The 19,584-nt window shown below is 40.4% G+C and overlaps 1 protein-coding gene across 3 annotated transcripts in view; it reads right to left on the reverse strand.

Annotated features, from left to right (window-relative positions):
• Positions 1-17,587, reverse strand: part of TBC1D5 (TBC1 domain family member 5) — a 538,071-nt gene extending 520,484 nt beyond the window's left edge. For all 3 annotated transcript variants that reach the window (XM_060011527.1, XM_060011525.1, XM_060011526.1), the window contains exon 1: positions 17,158-17,587. The gene's annotated coding sequence lies outside the window, so the exon portion shown is untranslated. The remainder of the gene's footprint in view (positions 1-17,157) is intronic.
• Positions 17,588-19,584: the final 1,997 nt, after the last annotated feature.

The following is a 19,584-nucleotide window of genomic DNA, read 5'->3' on the forward strand; positions in this document are numbered from 1 at the left end:
AGTAAGTATCAAAATCTAAATTATACATACCCTTAGATACGGTAATATCACTTCTAGAAATATACCTAGAAATATAACATCAGTGCATGAGGACTTATGAAAGATAAAATTTAAAAACAGAACACAGGGCTTCCCTGGTGGCGCAGTGGTTAGGAATCCGCCTGCCAAGGCAGGGGACACGGGTTCAAGCCCTGGTCCAGGAAGATCCCACGTGCCGTGGAGCAGCTAAGCCCGTGTGCCACAACTACTGAAGCCTGCACGCCTAGAGCCAGTGCTCCGCAGCAAGAGAAGCCACCGCAATGAGAAGCCCACACTCGCCGCAACTAAAGAAAGTCCACATGCAGCAACAAAGACCCCACACAGACAAAAATAAAATAAACGAATAAATTTATTTTAAAAATAAAAATAGAACACAAAACCAATTAAAAAGGAGTTATATGCTCAATTAAAAATTAAGAAACTATATAAATAATAACAGAAAAAGAAATATAATTATTGCTTAAAAAGACTGGGAATTGAAGTTACTTTTTAAAATTTCACTTTATATTGTACTTTTTTTTAAATTAACGATATATTATCATGATTCTTGGGAGAATGAAAGTATAGACAAATTAACTCATCCAATAATTTTGATAGTTTTATTTTTTTGTTTTTTAGGTCTGTGTGGTGGATTAAACATGGCCATAAATTTTCTGTCACTTTCTGCACCAGAAGATGGAGTTTAATTCTCCTCCCATTGAACCTAAGCTGACTATCTATTTAATCAATAGAATACAGCAGAAGTAACGCTCATCAGTTTTAAGCCTAATCATTAAGAGCGCTAGCTGCTTCTATCTCCTACCTCTTAGAATGCTTGTTCTTGGGACACTCACTCTCAGAGCCCACCAGTCACACCCAGGCCACATGGAGAGGCCCCACGTAGGTACTGTGATCAACAGCCTAGTTTAGCTCCCAGAGAGCAGCCAGCATCAACTGTCAGCCTTGTGAGTGAGCCATCTTAGAAGTGGAAACTATGACCTCCAATGAGTGGACACCAAGTGAAACAGAGAAAAACCTCCCCTCCCGTACCATGTCCTATACAAATTATAAAATCATGAGTAAATAAATATTACTGTTGTCTTAAGTTAGTAAGGTTTGGAGTAGCTTATGACACAGCAGCTAATAACTGGAACAGCCTCTTATTTACTGCTCTATTTTCAGCACCTAGAACAGTACCTGTTACGGGACATCTACTTTTAATAGGCACAGCACCAGGAGTAAGAGTAAAGGTGATGTACGTGGCCTTGGAGCTCACAGAGCAGTCAAAAGTGGGAAGCAGGCTCTTACATAAAAAGACAATTCTAATACATAATAAATGTTATGTTGTAGTACAGGTTATTTGGCCAAACAGAAAGGATACAACACAGACTTAGTGGTTTAAGTAAGCTTTCTGGAGCAGTGGCATTTAAGCTGAGACCTCCCAAGAAGTCAGCAAGATCAAGAGAGAGAATATTCCAAGCTTGAGGGGAGCAAAACCATAAATGGCTCCAAAAACGCAAAGATTTCAGTACTTTATAATGAAATCACAGAGTATAGGGGAGGCAGAAGAAGGAGACTCAAGACTGAGAAATAGGTGATGGAGACCACAGTTCAGCCCACCTTATAAGCGGGTTCCCTGCATATTCCGTCCATGGTTGGTTGAATCTGTGGATGCAGAACCCGCCGATACATGGCCGACTGCAAGTAACTTGTGCATCTGTGGACTTCAATATCTGCTGGGGGTCCTGGAACCAACCCCTGATAGATACTGAGGGAGGGCTGCATTGAAGGGTTTTACGCTACAGTGTAAGAGAATCAGATGAGAGCTTAAAAAGATCATCAGGCTACAGGGACACCAATGAGACAACCTTACAGAAACATAAGCAAGAGTTGATGATCTAGACATCCAAAGATGATATACCAGAGTAGAAGTAGTGGGGATAAACAGACATTGGATTAAAGAGGTAGAATCCACAGAGCATGATGCCTTTATGTGAGGACTTGGGAAAAGGGAATAAAGTGTGTCTGCCAGGTTTCTGGCTTTGAACAACTAGAGAGATGGAGGTGCCAACCAGTGAGATAATACAAGCTGGGAGGGGGAATAGGTTTTCTAAGAAAAGATGGTAAATTCAGTTGCACACATACTGAAATTGAGCTTTCTGTGGGCCACCCAAAAGTGGAGTCATCCAACAGGCAGTCGGATCCCCAGGTCTAAAGCCCAGGGAAGAAATCAGTTGGAGACCTAAGATAACAGACTCTTCAGAAGCCTGTTCCCTCTTTGTAACACTAATCTCTCACTGTATCCTCTGGAGTCCTCAACCACCCAGCTACAACTCTACAAATCCTCTCGCAATTTGTCTTTATAAAGTATGTCTCTCTCATTTTGTTAATGCTTCCAAAACAGTGGTTTTATTTTATGAGGAAACCTAAGTTTAATCAATGTCTTGCCACACCCTTTGCATGACAGGATGCTTGGTGGCCACTGGTCAGGGTATTTTGCAGTAGTTTTAGTGACAATAAGGAAGGAAATCAGAGGGACTGCTCAGGACTACTTCCCACACTACTGCATCTGTATTCCGGATCAAAGTAAAAAGGAGGTAGGGGAGCTACCTTATGAAAGAAAGAAAGAAAGAAAGAAAACAAGGTATATCTGGAGAATTAAATAAGAAGCCAGAAAATCATTAAAAAGGGCAAAATCGAAGAAGTCCAGAAAGATAATCAGAAAGGGGGCCAGAGAAGGAAGAGCTGGCATATCAGGCACTTCCCCATCCCTGTCTCTCCCATTCCACCCCACCTTCGCTGCCTCCTGGTCTACTGATCACTTCCCAAAGGCCTCCACTACACTCAATTTTGAAAATCACAGGCTTTGGGTTAGAGAACTTTAAGTGGACCATAGAAGGACCATAGCTTGAAAAGAAAACTCACCATGAGTAGAACATTACACCACCTGACCAGAAAAAGAAACTCATGATGCTTGATACTCCAAGAAGCCAACACGAGGCACAATTTGATCTCTCTACAAAAATGGCTAGCTTCAGATGGTATGCTTATCTACCTGGAAAAGGTAAGAGAATCAACTGAAAAGCTGTGATGATAGAGTCAGAAAGTGACTGGTTACAAAATAAATACACACAAAACATCAACAGCTTTTCTATTTACCAGAAATTGTCTGGTAGCAAAAATACACATACACATACACACACACACACACACACACACACACACACACACACACACACACACACACACACACACACACACAGAGGAAAATCCTATTCACAACAATAAAAAATAAAATACTGTGTGACTGACTAGAAGACCAAATGACAAATCTTCTGATATCTATGGAGAAAGAATAGGTCATTCATTAAGGAGTATTGAGAAAACTAGCTGATCAAAAACCTTAGAATTTTTTAGGGACTTCCCTGGTGGCACAGTGGGTGAGACTCTGAGCTCCCAATGCAGGGGGCCTGGGTTTGATCCCTGGTCAGGGAACTAGATCCCACATGCATGCCTCAACTAAGAGTTTGCATACCACAACTGAGAAGCCGGCAAGCCACAACTAAGGACCCCACATGCCGCAACTAAGGAGAACACATGCTGCAACTAAGGAGACTGTAACTGCAACTAAGGAGCCACCGGCTGCAACTAAGTAGCCCACTGGCCCCAACTAAGGAGCAGGCGAGCCACAACTAAGGAGCATGCAAGCCACAACTAAGACCCAGCACAACCAAAATAAATTAATTAATTTAATTTAACTTTTAAAAAGCTTAGAATTTTTTGTACCACTTCACACTATGCCACTCAACATGTTCTGGAATAACTGCAAACCCAAAGTTTTAAATTTAAACTATGAAAATGGTTGAAAATATAAAATAATAGCTATATAACCATAAGGTAGGAAAAGCTCTACAAGATAAATAAAAGAAGAGCAAGATCTAACTACATAAAATGTTAAAAACTGTAAGAAAACAAAAAAGGGGAACAGGGATAAAGTCACATATACCCAAATAAAGCTATTAAAATAAAGAAAGATAAGATAATACCCAATAACAATAGGTACAGGGCCTCTCAAACAGTTTTGTAGTAAAGGGTAAAGTGGTACAACCTTCCTTGTGGGCAATTTAGCCAAATGTAACAAAACTGTTAAATTATCTTTTGACCTGCTAATTCCACTCACCACAGTTTTTCCTAAATTAACAATAATGCACAGGCACAAAGGGACATGAGCTATCAATACAATAATATTCAGTGTATCACTTCTCATCAGAAAGATTGAGAGAAATCTAGGTGTCCAAGGATGGAGGACTACTTATAGCCCATTCATACAATGAAATAGTATGGAGTGACCAAAAAGTATGCGGAAAAGTAGTAACAGAAGTAACATAAAATATTAAATGAAAAATAAATGCAAGCAACAAAATAGCAAGAATCACTTTTAGTTAAAAAAGACAGAGCTTCCCTGGTGGTGCAGTGGTTAAGAATCCACCTGCCAATGCAGGGGACACGGGTTCGAGCCCTAGTCCAGGAAGACCCCACATGCCGTGGAGCAACTAAGCCCGTGCGCCACAACTACTGAGCCTGTGCTCTAGAGCCCACAAGCCACAACTACTGAGCCCGCGTGCCACAACTACTGAAGCCCATGCACCTAGAGACCATGCTCCACAAGAGAAGCCACTGCAATGAGAAGCCCGCACACCGCAACAAGGAGTAGCCCCCACTCGCCGCAACTAGAGAAAGCCCACGCAGCAATGAAGACACAACACAGCCAAAATAATAAAATAATTAATTTTTTAAAAATTAGGTATTATTTACATATACACATGTTTAGCTGTGTATAGCTACAATTTACATACACACAACACAGGATAAATAAATTAAAATTAACTCTAAATTAGTTAAGAGAAATGCAGATTGGAGAAGGGAGGCAATTTATCCCAATCCTCCCCACACTGTACACACTGACCTATCAAAATGAGCATTCTTACCCCAAGATTCTTGGACTTCATGAAGAAAAAGAAGTCTAGTTTAATGAATGCAGCAGACAAAAACCGACATAGTGGTACCATCTGCCCATCTCCTATAAAATCCACCTTCACCCCCAAATCCTACAAGGGATCCAGGGCAATCAATCCACTATCTCACCCCAAGATGGCAAGAGATACAGTGTTAGTAACTCCTCTTGGATTCCTGCAACAACTCCAAAGGTAGCATTCTGGGAAACTCTCAAGGGGTTGATTCTGATCCCCACTGGTTATCAGCAAACAAAATGCTTGCCTCTGCAGCCAGAGCCTGTGAGTTGGGCTCAGTCTTCATCCCAACTCCATCAGAGGGCGGGTGCATCTCCCCCAAGGTGGTCATGTCAGAAGTGGGAGCTTACTTCTCACTGATCTAATTATTCTGAAGACCCCACTATTTGGAAGTGGAGACCTCATTACTTTAGGTTCAACCTTTTCATCTTACTTAGGGACAAAACTTTTAGTAACACTAAAACATAAAACATTCCCGCTAACCAACATTTGTTACTTGGCTTTCTAAACTAGTACTTGTACTACAAACCTGACTTTATTTTCAGCCTCTCCAAGCACAATAACCCTGAAGAGAACTTTAAGAACTATCCAACAGTCCACGTGATTATTTTTGATAATTCATTTTTATAAAATTTCCACAATAAGCATTACTTTTTGTAATAGGAAAAAAAAACACCTTTTTTCTAATGGCTATCTAGATTATCATACTGTGATTATTTGACCTAAGATATTCACCCATGGCAGCATTTTCTTTAGACAGATATACCACAACTAGTTTATCATAATTATCATATATAACTAAATCCAATCAATTTTAAAAAGTAAATCATTCTTCTAAATATAGACTTCATGACCCATAAAAAGGTCAAGATAAGCATTCTTGTCAATACAAATTTATGAAAATTTGCAATCCTCTGTAATGACTATTTCAAATCTCTTTGTTTCAAAAAAAAGTTGTCCAATAACCAACTTTCCTGGGCAATTGAGTTAAAAAAATAATAAATCTGAAATTATTAAATATTTTCATTGAGTCAGCCACAGATACAACATGCATCACAGAACAATGACTGAATGATATTATCTTTAGATGTTTTTCATCTAAACTAATGGACATTTAATGAGCACCTACTGCATGCCAGGCCCTATAGATGCTAAAGATACCAAATGCTAACACACAGATCCTATATTCCAGTTCTCTGTCTACTCAAGGAGACAGGCACTATGATGAATATAAATACTAAAAAATATATATACACACACAGACACACAGACCTCAATCCCTTATCTCCAACTCCAAAAATCCAAAAAGCTCTAAAACCTAAAAATTACTTTCTAAGCTGTCAGAGAAACATGGTCTAACTAATGTAAGGTTTTTTATAGTCTTTTTTATTCTATTTAGTGTGAAGATGTGTAATTTCGCTGGGAACATTAATGTGTCTGATTATGGGGTGACTGCTCCTACCCACAGGAGGTTTCATGATATGCAGCATATGCACCATATTAATTTTCTAAATTCCAAAACCTTTTTACTTCTGAGACACATATGCCACCATGGGTTTCAGATAAGGAACTACAGACCAAGTTTGGAGGATGCAAAGAAAGATGAATTATTTCAAGGAGAAACAAGTCAGTGGAGGAAGGTAAAAGTTATGATCAGAGAAGCCTCCAGAAAAAGGTTATCTTGTTCTGGGCTTCATAACACTACACTTGAAAATTTTAAACTAATCCTTTTATACCACCACCAAAGACATCTTTTATTGTTTCTACAGCCTTACTTCCTTGTTTTGAAAGATCTGAGTTGCCAAACCATATTTATTCATATTTAAATCTCCAAAGGGATAAAATCATTACTATACCAATCTTGTATTTTCATCCAAAAGAGCACAAACTTTCTGTTTTCTTGGCCCTACAGCCTTATACCAAATAAATGTACGGTTTCCATTAAGTTCATTCAAACATAGTCAGTCTTGAATATGTGGATATGATCAACCACTGCAGATTATCATAGCAGAACATAATATCTAACACTTAGATGGTAGCATTAGCTATGTACCAGATACTATCTAAGTATTGTATGTATGTATACAGTCAGCCCTCCATATACTCTGGTTTCACATCTGCAGATTCAATCAATCATGAATCAAAGATATTCAGGGGAAAAAAAATAAAATTCCAGAAAGTCCACAAAAACAAAACTTGAATTTGCCAGGCTCCGGCAACCATTTACATAGTACTTACATTGCATTAGGTATTATAAGTAATCTAGAGATGATCTAAAGTATGCTTAAGGATGTGTGTATACTATATGCAAATATTATGCCATCTTCTACAAGGGACTTGAGCATCCACAGATTTTGGTATCCACAGGGGTCCTGGAACAAATCCCCTGCCAATACCAAGGGACAATTGTTTATCTACATGTACGTCATATATATATATATACACACACACATATATATACCCACACACGTGTGTGTATGTAACATTTACATATAACATAATAAGAAGAGCATAGGTATAATACATATATTACATGTGTTTATGTGTATATACACACGTATACATACACATATAATCATTTAATCCTCAAAACAACTTTGTGAGGTAGTTTCTATTACTATCCTCATTTTAAAGATGAGAAAAGTGAGGCACTGTGAGGCTAAGTAACTGGCCAGCATGGCATTATGAGACATCACAGTAAAGAACAAGCATGCAGAAAACATTTACAACACAGATTTGCTGTTATACTGACCTCCGTCTCAAACTTACTATTATCCCAGTTAATAGAAAATTAATGCCACTGGAATTAGCCTCTGGCCCTCCCCCATCTCCTTCCCCTCCCACAACTGCCCCCATTCACAACCTTTCAGTTCTCAAGTTCTAGTACACAAACTGTATGGCACTGCCATGTTAATGATCTGTCCACGTTAAGAGAAATGTTTTAGACCAGGTGTACAAGCACCATTCCTCAGACTGGGCTGATGTGGGACAAAGTTTTCAGTGGTCTGAGACAGAAGTGGTGGGGGACAGACAACATATATATTTTTATGAAACACAAATTATTCGACTTAAAATACCATTCTTCATTCTAAGGCTGTCATTCTTACCTTCTCAGAATTAAATATGATAATGATGACCAATGTTTAGTTTCTTATTGTCGTTACTAGCCAAATAAAAAGTCAGTAACCCAGTCAATCCCCCTCAAAATCCTAAATGTTAGAATAACAAACTTAAATAAATCTACCATATATGCATAGAGGGGAGGGGAGACAGTCATAGGCAAGAAATGAAGGCCTCAAAACCTGCAGGTTCAAAAGGAAACAGACACCACTTTCACTTTTAACAGTGACATACAAACTTAGAGACCAGTCCAGCAAACAAGTGCAAACAAAATAAACCACTGCAAATTTCAATGTCTTATTCAGAAAAGATTACAATCATTGAGGCAATTCTTCATTTTGAAGTGGGATAAAATGGGGGAAATTAAAAAAAAAAAAAGAATGACAAATTTGAATTTTAAAATGAAAGTCAAGTTCATAATTCTCAACAGTACTAGGAAAAGGGGATTTAAAAGAGTATCATTCATTTATTTTCTTCCAAAACACAACAAAGAGAAGACTCTTAAAAGCATGGACTCTAGAGTCAGCCAGAATCCCAGCTCTGTGCTGGCATGTGACTTTTACCCTCTCTGCTTCAGTTTCCTTCGAGGTTGGTGTGAGGATTAAATGAATTAAGATACATAAAGTGCTTAGAACAGTGCCTGGCACTTAGTAAGTGCTTCAAAAGTACTGTCATACACGAATCCACCCACGGGCTGGCACTAGCCCCAGGACCCGGACTCACCCACCACTGGATGGGCACCAACCGCACCCACCAGCAGGCCAACATCAGCTTCAGGACAACCCAGAAGCCACAGACAGATGTGTCAGGAACCACCCCCAGCCCAACCAGCAGGCAGACACCAGCTCTAGGACCCCCAAGGCCCTGCAGCCAGAGGACCTGGAACCTGGCTCCATTCATCAGCAGCCCGGGACTAGTCCCAGAAGCCCCTGGGCCCCAACCCCACCCATCAGCAGGTTGACCCAAGCTCCAAGACACCCTGGACCCCTCAGCCAGCCACCCTGCAATCCAGCCTCACTCACCAGGGCCAACAGCAGCCCTGAAACACCTCAGACACCACAGCTAGCCATGTCAGGGACTGGCCCTGCCCACCAGCAAACAGACTCTAGTGCTAGGACCCCTTGGACCTACACCCACCCCAGAACCCAGCTCTGCCCACCTACCAATCAGCACTAGCTGCGGGACCCCCCAGGAACCCACCTCCAGCTGTCTCATGACCCAGCCCCACCAACGAGACCAGAGGCCAGCCATACCTACCAGACCACCAATAGCAGTCAGCCTGCCACAACAGAAGGACCCACACAGCCCACACAGGTGGCCAGAACATATAGTTCTGGTGACTAGAGGGGAGTGCACTGCTGGGAAACACAGGATGTCTCCTACAAAAGACCTCTTCTCCAAGATCATGAAATGTAACCAACCAACCAGATACACAGAAATAAAAATAGCAAACTAGGCAAAATAAGATGACAGCAGAATATATTCCGAACAAAGGAACAAAATAAAACCCCAGAAGAAGAACTAACTGAAGTGGGGATAAGCAACCTACCCAATAAAAGTTCAAAGCAGTGATCATAAAGATGATCAAATAACTCCGGATAAGACTAAATAAACAGAATGAGAAGTTACAAGTTTTTAACAAAGAGTTGAAAAATATAAAGAAGAACCAAACAGAGATGAAGAATACAATAACTGAAATGAAAAATACACTAGAAGGAATCAACAGTAGACTAAATGATACAGAGAAACAGATCAGTGAGCTAGAAGACAGAGTAGTGGAAATCATTGAAGCTGAACAGAAAAAAGAAAAAATAAAAAGAAGTGAGGACAGTTTAAGAGACCTCTGGGACAACATCAAGTGTACTAACATTCACATTAAAGGGGTCCCAGATGGAGAAGAGAGAAAGGGGCAAATAACATATTTGAAAACATAATAGCCAGAAACTTCTCTAACCTGGGAAAGGAAACAGACATCCAGGTCCAGGAAGCACAGAGAATCCTAAGCAGCACCAACCCAAAGAGGATCAAACCAAGACACACTGTATCTAAAATGGCAAAAATTAAAAATCAAGAGAGAATATTAAAAGCAGCAAGGAAAAAGCAACAAGTTACATATGAGAAAAATGTGATAAGGCTATAAGCTGACTTTTCAGCAGAAATATTGCAGGCTGGGAAGAAGTGGCACAATATAAACAGTTAAAATGATGAAAGGAAAAAACCTACCATCAACACCCTTCCTGCCAAAGCTTTCATTCAGATTTGATGGAGAGATCAAAAGTTTTACAGGCAAGCAAAAGCTAAAGGAGCTCAACCTCACTAAACTGGCTTTACAAGAAATGTTAAAAGGACTTGTCTAAGCGAAAAATAAAGGGCCACAACTAGAAATATGAAAATTACAAAAGGAACACTCATAGGTAAAGGCAAATATACAGTAGTCAATCAACCACTTATAAAGCTAGTAGAAAAGTAAAAGGACAAAACTTGTAAAAACATCCACAACAAATAGTTAAGGGATACACAAAACAAACAGATGTAAAATATGATGTCAAAAATGGTAAACTGGGGGAAGGGGTTAAAAATGCACAGTTATTAAAACATATTTGAACCTAAAAGATCATCAACTTAAAACAATCATAACTATACAGATATACAGATATAGATATATATGATGAACATATATATATATATATATATACACATATACACACACATATACCTCATGTTAATCACAAACCAAAAATCTATACTAAATACACATGCAAAAAAGAGAAAGGAATCCAAAAGTAACACTAAAGATAGTCACCAAATCAAAAGGAGAAAAAAGGAACAAATAACTTATGAAAATAACCAGAAAACAATTATAAAACGGCAGTAAGTACACACCTATCAATAATTACTTTAAATGTAAATGGACTAAATGCTCCAATCAAAAGACAAAGAGTGGCTGAATGGATACAAAATAAGACCCATATATATGTTACCTAAAAAGAGACTCACTTCAGATGTAAAGACACACACAGACTAAAAGTTAGGGGGATGAAAAAAGGTACTCCATGCAAATGGAAACCAGAAATAAAAAAGAAGTTACAAATGACACCACAGAAATAAAAAGGATCATAAGAGATTACTATGAACAACTGTACACCAATAAATGGACAACCTAGAAGAAATGGGCAAATTCTTAGAAAGATACAATCTCCGAAGACTGAACCAAGAAGAAACAGAAAATATGAACAGACCAGTTAGCAGTAATGAAGTTGAATCGGTAATTTTAAAAACTTCCAACAAACAAAAGTCCAAGGACCAGATGGCTTCACAGATTAATTCTTCCAAAAACTCAGAGAAGAGTTAACACCTATACTTCTCAAACTATTCCAAAAAATTGCAGAGGAAGGAACACTTCCAAACCCATTCTATGAAGCCAGCATCACTCTGATACCAAAGTCAGACAAAGATATACAAAAAAAGAAAATTACAGACCAATATCACTGATGAACATACATGCAAAAATCCTCAACAAAATATTAGCAAATCAAATCCAACAATACATTAAAAGGACCATACACCAGGATCAAGAGGAATTTCTTCCAGGAATGCAAAGATGGTTCAATATCTGCAAATCCATTTATGTGATATGCCACATTAACAAACTGAAGTACAAAAATCATACAATCATCTCAATAGGTCCAGAAAAGGCTTGTGACAAAATTCAGCATCCATTTCTGATAAAAGGTCTCAGAAAAGTGGGTAGAGAGGGAACATACGTCAACATAATAAAGGCCATATATGACAAGCCCACAGCCAACATCACACTCAACAGTGAAGAAAGCATTTCCTCTAAGATCAGGAACAAGACAAGGATGCCCACTTTCAACAGTTTCATTCAACATAGTACTGGAACTTTTATTCAACGTAGCATTGTAAGTCCTAGCCACAACAATCAGACAAGAAAAACAAAATAAAAGGAATCCAAATTAGAAAGGAAAAAGTAAAACTGTCACTGTCTGCAGATGACATGACACTATCCTTAGAAAATCCTAAAGATGCCGCCAAAGAACTACTAGAACTCATCAAGGATTTGGTAAAGTTGCAGAATACAAAATTAATATACAGAAATCTACTGCATTTCTATATATTAACAAACTATCAGAAAGAAAAATTAAGTAATAAATTAATCACATTTATAATCACATCAAAAAGAATAAAATATCTAGGAATAAACCTAAGGAAGTAAGAAATCTAGACTCAGAAAACTATCAGATACTGATGAAAGAAATCAAAGACAACACAGATGGACATACTGTGTTCATGGACTGGAGGAAGTAATATTGTTAAAATGGCCATGCTACCCAAGGCAACCTGCAGATTCAATGCAATCCCTATCAAAATACCAGGGGCATTTTTCACAGAACTAGAATAATTCTAATATTTGGATGGAAACATTAAAAAAACCCAAATAGCCAAAATAATCTTGAGAAAGAAGAACAGAGCTGGAGGTATCACGCTCCCTGATTTCAAACTATATTACTAAGCTACATTAATCAAAACAGGACAGTACTGTCACAAAAACAGACACAAACATTAATGGAACAAAACAAAACAAAATAAAGAAATGAACCCATACTTACATGAGCAATTAATCTACAACAAAGGAGGCAAGAATATACAATGGGGAAAAGACAGCCTCTTCAATAAATGATGTTGGGGAAACTGAACAGCTACATGCAAAAGAATCAAGCTGGACTACTCTCTTCACACCATGCAGAAAAATACATTCAAAATGGATTAATGACTTAAACGTAAGACCTGAAACCATAAAACTTCTTAAAGAACACCCAAGTAGTAAGCTCTTTGACATCAGTCTTAGTAATATTTTTTTGGATATGTCTCCTCAGGCAAAGAAAACAAAAGTAAAAATTAACAAATGGGACTACATCAAACTTAAAAACTTTTGCACAGCAATGCAAATGATTAATAAAATGAAAAGGCTGCCTACTGAATGGGAGAAGCTATTTCCAAATCATGTATCTGATAAAGGGTTAATATCAAAAATATAAAAAGAACCCATACAATTCAATATCAAAAAACAAACAACCTGATTGAAAAATGTGCAGAGGATCTCAACAGACATTCTTCCAAAGAATATATAGCCAACAGGCAAATGAAAAGATGCTCAACATCACTAATCATCAGGGAAATGCAAAACAAAACCACATTGAGATATCACTTCACACCTGTCAGAATACCTATTATCAACAAGACAACAAATAACAAGTGTTGGTGAGGATGTGGAAAAAAGGGGAACCCTTGTGCACTATTGGTGGGAATGTGAATCGGTGCAGCCACTATGGAAAACAGTATTGAGAGTTCTCAAAAAATTAAAAATAAAATTACCAAAGTTCCAGCAATGCCACTCCTGGGTATTTATATGAAGAAAACAAAAACACTAATTAGAAAAACTAGATGCACCTCTTCATTTATTGCAACATTATTTACAATAGCCAAGATATGGAAGCATCCTAAGTGCCCATCAATAGATGAATGGATAAAGAAGATGTGGGGGGTGTGTGTGTATATACATACACACACACACACACACACAAAATGCAATATTACTCAGCCATAAAAAAGAATGAAATCTTTCCATTTGCAACAACATGGATGGACCTATAAGGTATTATGCTAAGTGAAATGAGTCAGAGAGAGAAAGACAAATACCATATGATTTCACTTACGTGTGAAACCTAAAAAACAAATGAACAAACATAACAAAATCAAAACAGTTATATTTACAGAGAACAAATAGGTGGTTGCGAGAGAGGTGGGAGGAGGAATGAAATAGGTGAGGGAGATTAAAAGGTACAAATTTCTAGTTGCAAAATAAATGAATCACAGGTATAACATGTACAGGTGTGGAATATAGTCGGTAACTATGTAATAGCTTTGTAGGATGATAAATTTTAACTAGATGTTGTGTAATAGGAAATAACAGTTTTGTGGGTCAATTATACTTCAAAAACTAACTCATAGAAAAAGAGATCAGGATCTAGAGACTATCATACAGAATGAAGTAAGTCAGAAAGAGAAAAACAAATACCATATGCTAACACAGATATATGGAATCAAAAAAAAAAAAACAATGGTTCTGAAGAACCTAGGGTCAGGACAGGAATAAAGACACAGACGTAGAGGACATGGGGAGGGGGAAGGGTAAACTGGGATGAAGTGAGAGAGTGGCATGGACATATACACACTACCAAATGTAAAATAGCTAGCTAGTGGGAAGCAGCCACATAGCACAGGGAGATCAGCTCGGTGCTCTGTGACCACCTAGAGGGGTGGGATAGGGAGGGTGGGAGGGAGGGAGACACAAGAGGGAAGAGATATGGGGATTATGTATACATATAGCTGATTCACTTTGTTATACAGCAGAAACTAACACACCATTGTAAAGCAATTATACTCCAATAAAGATGTTAAATAAATAAATACATAAATAAATAGAAAAAGAGATCAAATTTGCGGTTAACAGAGCCAGGGGTGGAGGGAGGGGGAGTTGGATGAAGGCAGACGAAAGGTACAAACTTCCAGTTATGAGATAAATAAGTACAAGGGATATAACGTACAACATGATAAACATAATTAACACTGTTTTACATTGCATATGAAAGTTAAGAGTTGTTAAAAAGTTGTTAAATCCTAAGAGTTCTCATCACAAGGAAAAAAAGTTTTTTCTATTTCTTTAATATCTATATGAGATAATGGATGTTCACTAAACTTATCATAATAATCATTTCATGATGTAAGCCAAATCATTATGCTCCACACCTTAAACTTACATAGAGTGCTATACATCAATTATATCTCAAACTGGAAGAAAAAAAGTACTGTCATAATATTATTTAACATGAAAAACAATGGTGAAGAACTAGAATGAAGACTATAAAAATTACGGTGCTAAAAATAGTTGATGTTCTACTGCCACAAACTTTTTCAAAACTTAAGCACAACCACTTTTATGTATATAAAGTATGAATATATGAAGTTACGTGTGACACTTTGCAACTTACTTTTTTTAAACGTAAACTTTTCAATTTACATTTTTTAAAATTTAGGGAAAAAATCGACAGGTGGAGACCCTATATTGTCTACAAGTTTGCTTCCAAGGCTCAGGAATGCACTACTCAACTGAGGCTGCATTTGAACGGGTGACAGAAAGAGCAACACACTCAATACGTTCACCAATAAAAGAAACCTTCAAGAGTATGATGCATAGCATTTATGTTGATAAAAATCCAACTACCCATTGCTGAGCAAGTCCTTCAATTAGAAGTACACCAAGCTTCCACGGAATATTCGCAGGCCAAGTGATGTAGGCACCACACAGCGTGCACACGTGATACCTGCACTCTTCCTAGTTGAGGGAGTTCTCCCAGTTCCGCTAGCACCTCCCCTGGGACCTGGACTTGGCTTACTCTGCATAAGGGATTTCCCTTAGGCAAGTTCTCTCAGTTCATCCTGTCATGTGTCTCTTATCTCAAGCCACCTCTACACCAAACGTGAATTATTAAAACGCACTTGTTCATTGATACACTTTATTTCTTGGCAAACAAGTAATCTACATCCTTGCTACTCAAGAACGGTTCCTCCTCCAGCCGCAGGTAGGAGCTTATAAGAAATAAAGAATACCAAGCTGCATCACAGATCTACTGAATCACAATTTGCATAACAGGAGCCCCAGGGGATTCCTAGGCACACTGAAGTTTGAGAAGAACTGCTCTACAGGACTCTACTGCAGATAGCTGTAAAAATTAAAAATGCTCGTTTACAACTGAATTTAGAGATAAGATGTGAAAACTACCAAGACGTAGAATCAGAAAAGCTCCTTAAGAATATTAACCAACACATAAACGAATTTATCACTGATATCAAAGGTGCTCAAAGGTTTACTTTCAACAGTGTAACAGCGCACGCTCATAATATATAGGGACTACATAATCATATATTGGGGCTATATTTTGTGGTACAAAGAATACAAAAGAATGACTGGGTCTAGAAATTTCAGTGCAATCCGGCCCAAGGGTGTGCAACCTGCATTCTAAAATTTGGGGAGTCAGAATTCGATGGTGACAAGTGAAACTCTTTCCGGATAATTATTCAGAAAAAAATCTAAAAGATGTGAATTTTAAACATAAATCATATCCTGGAAGTAAAACTACTTAATAGCTACTGAACAAACTCTAGGTCACTTGTAGAATCAGGAAACTGTTTTGGAGGTTGGTGCTCCTTTTTCCAGGAAACGGCGGGGGCGGGGAGAGGCGGTGAGCCGTTAAAAAAAAAAAAAATCAACGTTCACCCTCTGCAAAGTTTTCTCATAGCCTGAAAGGCCTCGACTTGCACGTTCCTACAGGTGAAAAAACTGAAGTCGTACTCAAACAAGGTCACGTTTCCATCCTGAAAAGTGAAAGGCTTTTTTCTCTTCTCAAGGCTGCACTTTATAACATTTGGGGATTCCGGGTCCTTTGGCTTCCGGCCCGCAAAGGAAGCGTGCTGCCCGGGGCTGAAAGGAACAGGGAAATCTACCAAGTAGGAAGTGGAGCCCGGGTCCGGCCACCAGGCTCTGCCTTCTCGTTGCAGGGGGCCCTGCGGCCGGGACCCCAAAGGGCAGGCAGGCAGCAGGCTGGGGAACAGCCCCCCCGGCCCCGCCGCCCCGGAGCGAAAGAGCCTACTCTCCCGCCACCCAGCCCCCGCCCTCCCGGGATGCGCACACGCGGAGGGCGCTGCGAGTCCCCGTCCGTGGCGGCGGCGGCGGCGGCACCACAGGCCTGCCAGGGAGGCGGCGGCGGAGCAAGGGGAGGCGGGACTCGTCCTGAGAGGCTGAGGGGAGACCGGGGCGGGAGCGTCTGCATGTGGGGGCTACACTGGAGGAAGGCGGAGGCGCTCAGGGGGCCCGGGCTGCTTTACGATTATCATCATTATTTTGTTTTACCTGTGGCGCAGGAGGGCTCCCCAGCTCCTACTCCCTGAATCCTCCTCCTCCTCCCCTCCTCTTTCTCTCTCCCTCAGTCTCTGCTGGGCGCTCGTGGTGCCGGCCGGGCCGGACCCGACCAGAGAGAGAACAGGCCGGGAGGGGGTGGCGGCGGCGGTGACCAGCGGCCACGTGACCACGCCCGCGCCGTAACGGCGGCCGCCTCCTGCCTCGCGCCCTCCCCGCGCTCCACCTCTAATAACCCCGCGGCTCGCGCGCCCAGGACGCTGGTGCGCAGGCGCCCGCCGGGGCCCGGAGACTGCGCGGGCGCGACGCGCTTGCTCTCGGGGCCGGGCCTGTGGGGCCCCGCGAGGCGCGAGGCGGAGAGGGAGCCGCGGGCCGAGCCCTCCTCCGCTGCCGCTAGAGCGCATGCGCAGGATGGCCTTTTTTTTTTTTTTTTTTTTTTTTTTTTTTTTTTTTTTTCCCCCCCACCTTTCCCTCTCTACCTTCCACACCCCCTCTCCGCCAGCGCGCAGCTGGAGGCTGGGACTCTGCCCGGAACTTAGACCCTCACACTCACCACCACTACCTTCCCAGGGTGAGACCTTCTGAGGGGCTGGGCCTCCTGCCTAAGAATTTACATTTCCTTGTTGCAGCTGAGTGGACTCCTATTCCTGCTTCAAGACCCAGCCAATATGTCACTTCCGCTGTGAAACGTACCCCACGCTACTTTGTGGGAGTCACTAGCATTTTGTGCATACCTACTTAAGTATAATTCGTGGAGAAATAATACATAACAGTTACTTTTTACAAACCACAGTACTAGGCTTGTATTTTATGTTACCTCATAACCTAGGGCAGTATGTCTTTAGCATTTTGGTATCTCGGCAAAGGTCGGATGACTGACTATCCGAATGCAGATCTGCCTAAATGCTGTGCCTTGGCCTCCACCTCTGCTTAATCATGATTTAAACAGTGCGGTGCCGTTTTGCTTGTTTCGCCAATATGAAAGCCTTTGAATGAATGGTAATGCTAATTAGAGTGGTAAATGCTTCACCTAGTTAAAAAGATTTATGGTCTTTTGTTAACCTATCTTCACAAAGAGCCCAAAGGAAATTGATACTGTTGAGTCCAGAAAAAGGAAACGAAGGCCGAGAAAGGTCAAATTTCCAAAGGTTAGCTAGTTTCAGAGCAAGGTCCCTGCGTGGGAGACCTTTGTTCACAAACAAACCCTCCCCTGCACGGGAGGATTCCCTCACTTTCTGCAGGCCCTTTTTGTTGCAGAAGCAGGACAGGTTAAGTGGGTGGCTCGTGCCAGATTTAATCGGGAAAAACTAATTAAAATGTAAAAACGTACTAACTGGTAGCTCTGGCTAGACCAGTCATCATTACTGTTAAACTAGTGAATATTGAGATGAAGATGTTCAAGAAATAGAACTAGCAATAGAAACCCAGGAAAATGTTGATCAAGAAACAGTGTTAACAAGGACTTCTGAGAAAAAGGAAAATCACAACCCAGATCTCGTGTGTTTGCATGTTGGTGGGCTCTTTTCTGCACTTACCAATGGATACACACATGGATTGATTCCACCCAATAATTTCAGCTACCACCTCAGGTATGCTAGTAGCATTCCACTCTAAATATCTAGTCCAAGGTTCAGAATCTGTGGGACACCATTATTTTGGTGGCCCACAATGAACCATGCCTCCACAGAAGTCATGCTCTTGTGTAATCTCTCCCCTTGAATCTGGGCTGGACCTGGCACGGCTTTAAACAATAGAATATGGCACACGCACACACACACAAATCTGTGCCAGTTCCAGGCCTAGGCCTTAAAAAAAGGCTTTGCAGTGACAACACTGAAATTTACCAGAGCCTGTACTCATGGAAAGCGAAGACTATTAAGAAATCCCCGCACCAGTTTGTGTTCTGGGAAATGACTTACAGAAAAGAACATTCCTTACACATAAGACTTTGGTAAGACTCTTTCTGCCCCTTGGGTCCACCGTTGTGTTTATGCTGAGGCCACTCTCCCTGCTGGGCTGCTCCCCAGCTGACAGAGCACAGCAGGGCTACTAACACAGGATTCCTCTAATGGGCAGCTTTGGCTCAAGGATTCCCCACAGGCCTGGTCAAAACTTTCTTAGAACTGCCTGCAGTCTTGGGACTTTCTTAGTTAATCTTCCTTCCTTCCTTCCTTCCCTGTTAGCTTTTATAGGTGTCAGACCTGCATCGTGGTCTGAAGTCTCTCTCCCAAGTTCCTGCTCCCTTCCTTTTATCCTTCACTGCTATTCTCTCAATTAAACTTCTGTATATCCAATCCCATCTTGGTGTCTGCCTCCCTGAGGACCTGAACTCAAACCCACCCCCATTCTAGGATTTTACCTGGCCCACCCTCAGGCTAGAGCTACAGGTCACAATTATGAGTCATATCAAGAAATCCAACT

The sequence above is a fragment of the Delphinus delphis genome, chromosome 4, assembly GCF_949987515.2.
Source record: "Delphinus delphis chromosome 4, mDelDel1.2, whole genome shotgun sequence".
In the NCBI taxonomy this organism is placed as follows: Eukaryota; Metazoa; Chordata; class Mammalia; order Artiodactyla; family Delphinidae; genus Delphinus; species Delphinus delphis.